Below are 7,333 nucleotides of genomic sequence, written 5' to 3' on the forward strand. Positions count from 1 at the left end.
CACTTTGTACCATCATTGGGTCTCTCTCCCATGTAAATCCTCTCATGTCTTTTAAATGAATTTTGATAACGGAAGACTTTCCCACATTCACAGGGTTTCTCTCTGGTTTGAATTCATTTATGAGCCTGAAAGGCACTAGAACTATATAACGATTTGCCACAGATAGGGCTTCTCTCTGGGCTTTTCTCCCGTATGAGACATTTCATGCATCTGAAGGTGACAAGAATGACTGAAGATCTTTCCACAGTGCTTACACCCATAAGGCTTCTCCCCAGTCTGATTTTTTTTCATGTCTTTGAAAGAAACTGAGACAATTGAAGGTTTCCTGTACTTCTTACATTCATATAGCTTCTCTCCAGTGTGAGTCCTTTCATGCATTTGAAAAGAACTAGTACTACTTTAAGGTTTTCCCACACTGTTTACATTCAAAGGGCTTCTCTCCAGTGTGTAGTCCCTCATGTATTTGTAATGCACTAGAACTAATGAATGTTTTTACACATTCCTTCCATGTGTAAGTCAATCTCCAGTGTGCATTCTCATGTGCCCTGAAAAGATGAAGGCTTTCCCACATTCTCACATTCACAGTAAGTGTTTGTCTTAGCATGCATTCTTTCATGTGTTCAAAAAGAAATGAAATGACCTAAGGTCTCACCGTATTATGTACGCTCGTAGGGTGCTCCACTGTGAGTTCTTGGTGTCTTCGGAAAGTACTGAAACAGTTGAAAGCTTTCCCACATACCTTCTATTCATGGAGTTTCTCTCTCTTAAAATTTTTTTGGGTATCTGAAAGGCTTTGGAAGTACTCAGACTCTCTCTTTTGTCTTTTTGAGACATGCAGTTCAGGCTGGCCTTGAGCTCATTTTGTAGCCCAGGTTCGTGTTGAACTCTCAACAGTCCTCCTACCTCAGCCTCCTGCGTGCTGGGGTTACAGGCATGTACTACCATGCTCAGCTTGGGAGTACTTAGACTCTTATCACATTATTTAAATTGATTGGGTTTCTCTCCAGTGTGATTTTTTGATGTCTATTTGAAAAGAACTGGGAGAATAAGTCTTTGACACACACTTTAGATTTATAAGGTCTATCTCCACTGTGTCTTTCCAAGTCTGCCAGAAAAATATAGAACTTTCCACATTCCTTACATTTATACGATTTCTCTTCAGTGTTTCTTCAGATGTTTTAGAGGAAGGCAATTCCACATTGTTTATCTTATGGAAGATGTGTCTTCTTTCCATTCTTTCATGCTCATGTTTTATGGTTTGTATTCAGTGTGAGCTCGCATCTGCCTATGAAGGGATGACCAATGAAGACTTCTCCACATACACCATATTCACAGGATTTTACAGCAGGAGTTTCTTAGTGAGACTGAGATCTAGAATTTGGCTGAAGGTTTCTGTCACTGACCATCTTGTACCCTTTCCCAGAGTCCCTCTACCATATGACTTCTACAGAGGCAAGATTACTGATATCATATCTCTGTATAGATTCCTGTATCATATCTCTGTATAGATTCTCCTGGAAAGGACCCAGCAAAACCCACTGAGGAAAGTTCATGCCTCATCCTCAAAGATCACTAAGTTCATTTTCTGGCTTCAAGAGTCTCTCAGGTCCTCCCTTTGGCTCCTGTGAAGGTCATTGTGGGACAGATGCCATTGCAGTACCTCTGTTTTGAGAAAAGGTCTCACTAGGTAGTCCAGGCAGACCTTGAACTCCCTATGTAGTACAGGCTGGCCTCAAACTCCCAATCCTCCTGCCTCAGCCTCTTGAGAGCTAGGATAACATACAGGTACCACTGTATCCAGTGTAGGGTCATCTTTAAGTGAACTGAAAGGAAAGAAAGAGGTATGGATACTTGAGAGGCATTATGGGTAGGATGATGTTTTGGTTTGCCTGAGAGGGGTGAGCAAAAACGAGACACAGAAATGGTTGTACTTTTTAAACTTTCTCTTGGCAGTACTGTGAATTGGAATCCCTGGTCTTCACACTAAGTTATATTTATAGTCATTTTAAAGTTTATTTTTTATTAGTACATTTTATCATGCATATTGATCACATTCATCCTAGGGAATTTAAACCTATACATAATATATCTTATTTCTTTTTTCCCATTCAACCCTTCTTCCACTCACTGTTTACAAAAGTTTTGTTTCCATTTTATCCTTCCATTCTTTTTTTCCTTTTCCCTTCTTTCTCTTTCCCCTCCCCCCTTTTGCTCCCCTTCCCATTTGATAATGTTTTTTCTATTCCAATATCTCTCCTTCGTTATGCTCCTTATTTACTCTGGGTCTCTCACCCAAGAGTTTGTTATTTGTGTACAGGAATGCTATTGGTTTTTGAGTGTTGATTTTGGACCCTGCTATGCTGCTGGATTTGGATATTAAATCTTGTGTCAGGTTTAGTTTACTTAAGATTATGATTTGAAGTGCATCTATTTTCCTATAAATGGCTCAAGTTTGTCCTTATTTTTCTCCTCCTCCTCCTCCTTCTAAGGTTAGGGAAGTTTCATTAAAAAGAAGGAGAATATTTCCTAAATTTCTAGGATGGACCCTGAATGGGGTGGCCGAAGTCTAATTTTGGCACAGCAATACTCTGTTGTATATAAATACCACATCTTCTTTATCCATTCATCTTTTGATAGGTATATGGGCTGTTTCCAAGATTTAGCTATTATACACTGTGCCACTGTAAACATGAGCATGCATATATCATTGTGGCATGATGCTTTTAACTCTTTCAGGAAGACACCAAAAGGGAATGGCTGTAAATGTAACCTATAGTTTTAGTTTTTTGAGGAATCTCCATACTGATTTCCATAGTGATTGTACTGGTTTATGTTCCCACCAGCAATGGAGAGATAACCTTTTCACAGGCTCATGAGCATTTGTTATTGATTTGTTGATGATAATTATTCTTTCTGGAGTGAGAAGGAAACTCAGTGTTGTTTTAATTTGAATTTCTCAAATAACCAGTGATGTTGAACATTTTTTCATATGTTTATTTTGCTATTTCTATTTCTTATCTGAGAAGTGTGTATTCATTTCAAGTACCCGTTTTTTACAGGATTTTTAAATTTGAGGTGTCTGTGTTTTTTTTATTCTTTATATATTCTATAGATGTTAGTCCCATGTCTGAAGAATAGCTAGTAAGAATTTTTCCCCATTCTATGGTTGTCTCTCTTTTTTTTTTTTTTTTTTGTCTTTTTCATTTTTATCGGTACCGGGGATCGAACTCACGACCGCCTGCTTACAAGGCAGGTGCTTATGTCGCTGAGCTAAATCCCCAGCCCCCTCTATGGTTGTCTCTTTAGTCTGTTGGTTGTTTCTTTTTCTTTTCTTTCCTTTCCTTTTCTTTCTTTCTTTCTTTCTTTTTTTTTTTTTTTTTTTTTTGACAAGGTCTCACTATGCAGTTCAGGCTGGCCTTGAGTTCATGTTGTAGTCTAGGCTGGTCTGGAACTCTCAAGTAATCCTCCTACCTCAGCCTCCTGAGTGCTGGAATTACAGGCATGAGTGGTTTCATTTGCTGTATGAAGCCTTTTAATTTGATGTGATCCCAGTTGTTAATCCTTTGTGGTATTTTCTGTGGAATTAGGGTTTTGTTCATAAATTCTCTGCCTACACTTACATTTTCTAGACTTTTATCTATTATATCTTCCTAAAGATAGTTTCTTTTTTTGCATTTAGATCTTTGATTCATTTCAATTTTAGTTTAGTGCATGGTGTGAGAAATGGGTCTAGGTTCAATTGTTAGCATGTGAAAAGTCATTTACTAAAGAGGCTATCTTTCTTCCAGTGAATGTGTTTGCCTTTTTGCCAAAGATAAGATACCTTAGTATATTTACAGTTGTTTCTGAATCTTCTATTCTGTTTCACTGATTCACAAGTCTGTTTTTGTTGCTGGAGTTGGTGCTTTTGTTTTGTTTTTGCTTTTGCTTTTGCCAGCTGTTGCCATCACAGAAACTTTGAAGTATAACTTCACATCAGGAATTGTGATGCCTTCTGCCTTACCCTTGTTGCCTAGAATTGTTTTTGTGGTTCCCATATGAATATTAGGGTTGTTCTCTCTAGTTTTGTGAAGTATGCTCTTGGTATTTTGATTGGGATTGCATTAAATCTGTATAAAAGTTTTGAAAGTGTGGTAATTTTGACCATATATATATATGGCCTATCCAATATATATATATATATATATATATATATATATATATATATCCAAGAACAGGGGATATCTTTCCATTTTCTGATTCTCTTCCATCTTGTTTTTCAGGGTACCATAGTTTTCAACATATGGGTCTTTCTTTTACTACCTTTGTTAGATTGATTCCTAAGTATTTCATTTTACTTGATGCTATTGTGAAAGATGTTGTTTTCCTAACTTTTCTTTCAGTGAGTTTGTTATTTGTGTACAGGAATGCTATTGGTTTTTGAGTGTTGATTTTGGACCCTGCTATGCTGCTGGATTTGGATATTAATTCTAGGAGTCTTCTGGTTGAGTTTTTGCAATCTTGTATGTATTTTGTCATCTGCATTAAATTTAATTGAACTTCTTCCTTTTCTATCCATATGCCTTTTATTTCTTTCTCTTGTCTAATTGCTCTGGCTAATCATTCCAGAACTATATTGAATAGGAGTGGTGATAGTGGGCATCCTTGGCTTGTTCCTGATTTTAGAGTGTAAACTTTCAGTTGCTGAGTAGTATGATGCTGGCTGATGGCTTTTCATAGACATCGTGTATCAGATTGAGATAAAGACCTTGTGCTCTAATTTTCTATAGGGTTTTTATCATGAATGGGTGTTGGACTGCTTTTCAGCATCTATTGAGATGATCATGTGGTTATTATCCTTGGTTCTGTTAATGTGGTATATTACATTTATTGATTTACATATGTTGCACTATACCTGCATCCCTGGGATGAATCTTACTTGTTCAGGTTGTATAATCTCTTTGATGATTTGCTGCATTGTTTGCCAGTATCTTGTTGAGGATTTTTTGCATATGTGTTAATTAAGATTGGATTTATTTTTAATTGGGTCCTTCTCTGGTTTTGGTATCAGAGAAATGCTTGCTACTGGGCATGAGTATGGGAGTATTGCTTCCTGTTCAATTTCATTAAAGAATTATTGCTCATGTAAGAGGCTGGTTGTGACTCAATTTCATTAAAGAGTGTGAGGAGTTATGGCATTAGATCTTTTCTAAATTTCTTGTAGAATTCAGTGATGAATCCACTGGGATTTTCTTTGTTGCTAGGTTTTTAAATTACTTCCTCAATTTCACTGACTGATATTGGTTCATTTGGAATTTTTATATTTTATTGATTCATCTTTGATTATTCATATGTATCTAGAAATCTGTCCATTTCTTCTGAGTTTTCCATCTTAATGACCTATAGGTTCTCTAAGTAGGTATTGATGTTATAAATTTCTGCAGCATCCATTGTGATTTTGCCCTTTTCATTCCTAATTGCATGGGTTTGGGTCTTTTCATGTCTTTTTTTAAAAATAAGGTTGGCTAAGGGTTTGTGCATTTTATTTAATCTTTCAAAGAACCAACACTTTGATTCATTGATTTTTTGTATTATTTTGTAGGTCTCAATTGCATTAATTTCTGCTCTGATTGTTATAATTTCCTCCCTCATATACACTTTGGGTTTAACTTGCTCTTCTTTTTCTAGAACCTTGAAGTTCAACATTAGCTTATTTCTTTAAGCTCACTCAGTTTTTCTGATGTGGGAATTCCTCAGAACGCTACAAATTACCCTTGTAACATTGTTTTCATTGTGTCTTATAAATTCTTGTATGTTGTACTGGCATTGTCATTTAATTATAGATACTTCTAAACTGGGAATGGTGGCACATATCTGTAATCCTAGCACTCTAGAGGCTGAAACAGGAGGCTTGCCATTAGTTTAAGGCCAGCCTGGGCTACACAGTGAGTTCAGGGCCAGCCTGAACTACAGAGTGAGACCTTATCTCAACAACAAGCAAACAGAAACTACTTAATTTCTTATTTTATCTGTGACCCACTGGTTGCTCCAGAGGTTATTTAATTTCCATGTGTTTATGTAGTTTTTGTGGTTTCTTTTACATTGATTTCCAAAGATATCACATTATGATCTGATAATATGCATGGGATAATTTCAATTCCTTTGTATTTACTTGAGCATGTCAAGTATGCTCAGGTTGCATTTGTATGAGCTAGTATGTGTCTATTTTGGAGGAAATCCCATAGGATGCTGAGAAGAATGTGTATCCTGCTGTTGGGTGGAACACTTTGTAGATATCTACTAAGTCCATTTATTCAAAGGTTTGGTTCAGCTCTGAATATTTTTTTTTCCTCGATGATCTATCTATTTGTGACAGTGGTGTATTGAGATTCTCCATTACCACTGTATTAGTGCTTGTCCGATATTTTACATCCAATAATATTTGTTTTATACAGTAGGGGCACCAATATTCAGTGCATATATATTTGTACTTTTATCTCTTCCTCTTGGTCTCTTAACAAGCAGGTGGTGAACTTCTTTGTCTCATATGATCAGTTTTGGCTTGAAATCCATTTTGTCTGCAAAGAGAATAGTTTCTCCTGCTTTTTTCCAGGTTCCTGTCACATGGAGTATTTTTTCCATCCTTTAACTTTCACTCTGTGAATTTCTTTTTGAGTTGTATGTTTCTTGTATGAAGAACACTGTTGGGTTTTGTTTCTTGTTCCATTATGCCAATCCATTTCTTTTGATGCATGAATTGAGACCATTCACATTGATGGTGCTGCACTGCCAAACTCTTCCCTACACTGATGGTGACAACTGACAGGTATTGACTTGTCCTTGACAATATATTATTTTCCTTGTTGATTGTTGTTGATTCTCTTTCTTTCCCTTCTATTTAACTGTTTGCCTTGCCTGGTGGATTCATTCTATTGGGATTCTTGAAATTGTTATCTTTAGTGTCCTTTTCAAGAATATCTTTATTTTTGGACTGCTAGTTTGGTGGCCATTAATTTCTTTAGGTGTTCTTTGTTTTGAAAGTAACTTATTTCTCCATCAATTTTTTTTTTTTTTGGTACCAGGGATCAAATTCTGCTTTGCCAGGCAGGCACTTAAGCCACTGAGCTAAATTTGAAAGAGAATTTTTGTAGGGTACATCAATGGGAGTTGCAGGTTATTTTCCTTTAGGGCTTGAAATATTTCATTACAAGCTCTCCTCAGTTTAAGAATTTGTGTTAAGATGCCTGTAGTGATTCTATGGGTTTTCCTTTACAGGTGATTTGTTTCTTTTGGTTTTTTTTTTTTTTTAAGGCAGGGTTTCACTATCTAGTTCAAGCTGGCCTTGAACTGACTT

Source organism: Cavia porcellus, unplaced genomic scaffold, assembly GCF_034190915.1.
Source record: "Cavia porcellus strain 051 isolate PalLab524CR breed Dunkin Hartley unplaced genomic scaffold, mCavPor4.1 scaffold_21, whole genome shotgun sequence".
Taxonomy (NCBI): domain Eukaryota; kingdom Metazoa; phylum Chordata; class Mammalia; order Rodentia; family Caviidae; genus Cavia; species Cavia porcellus.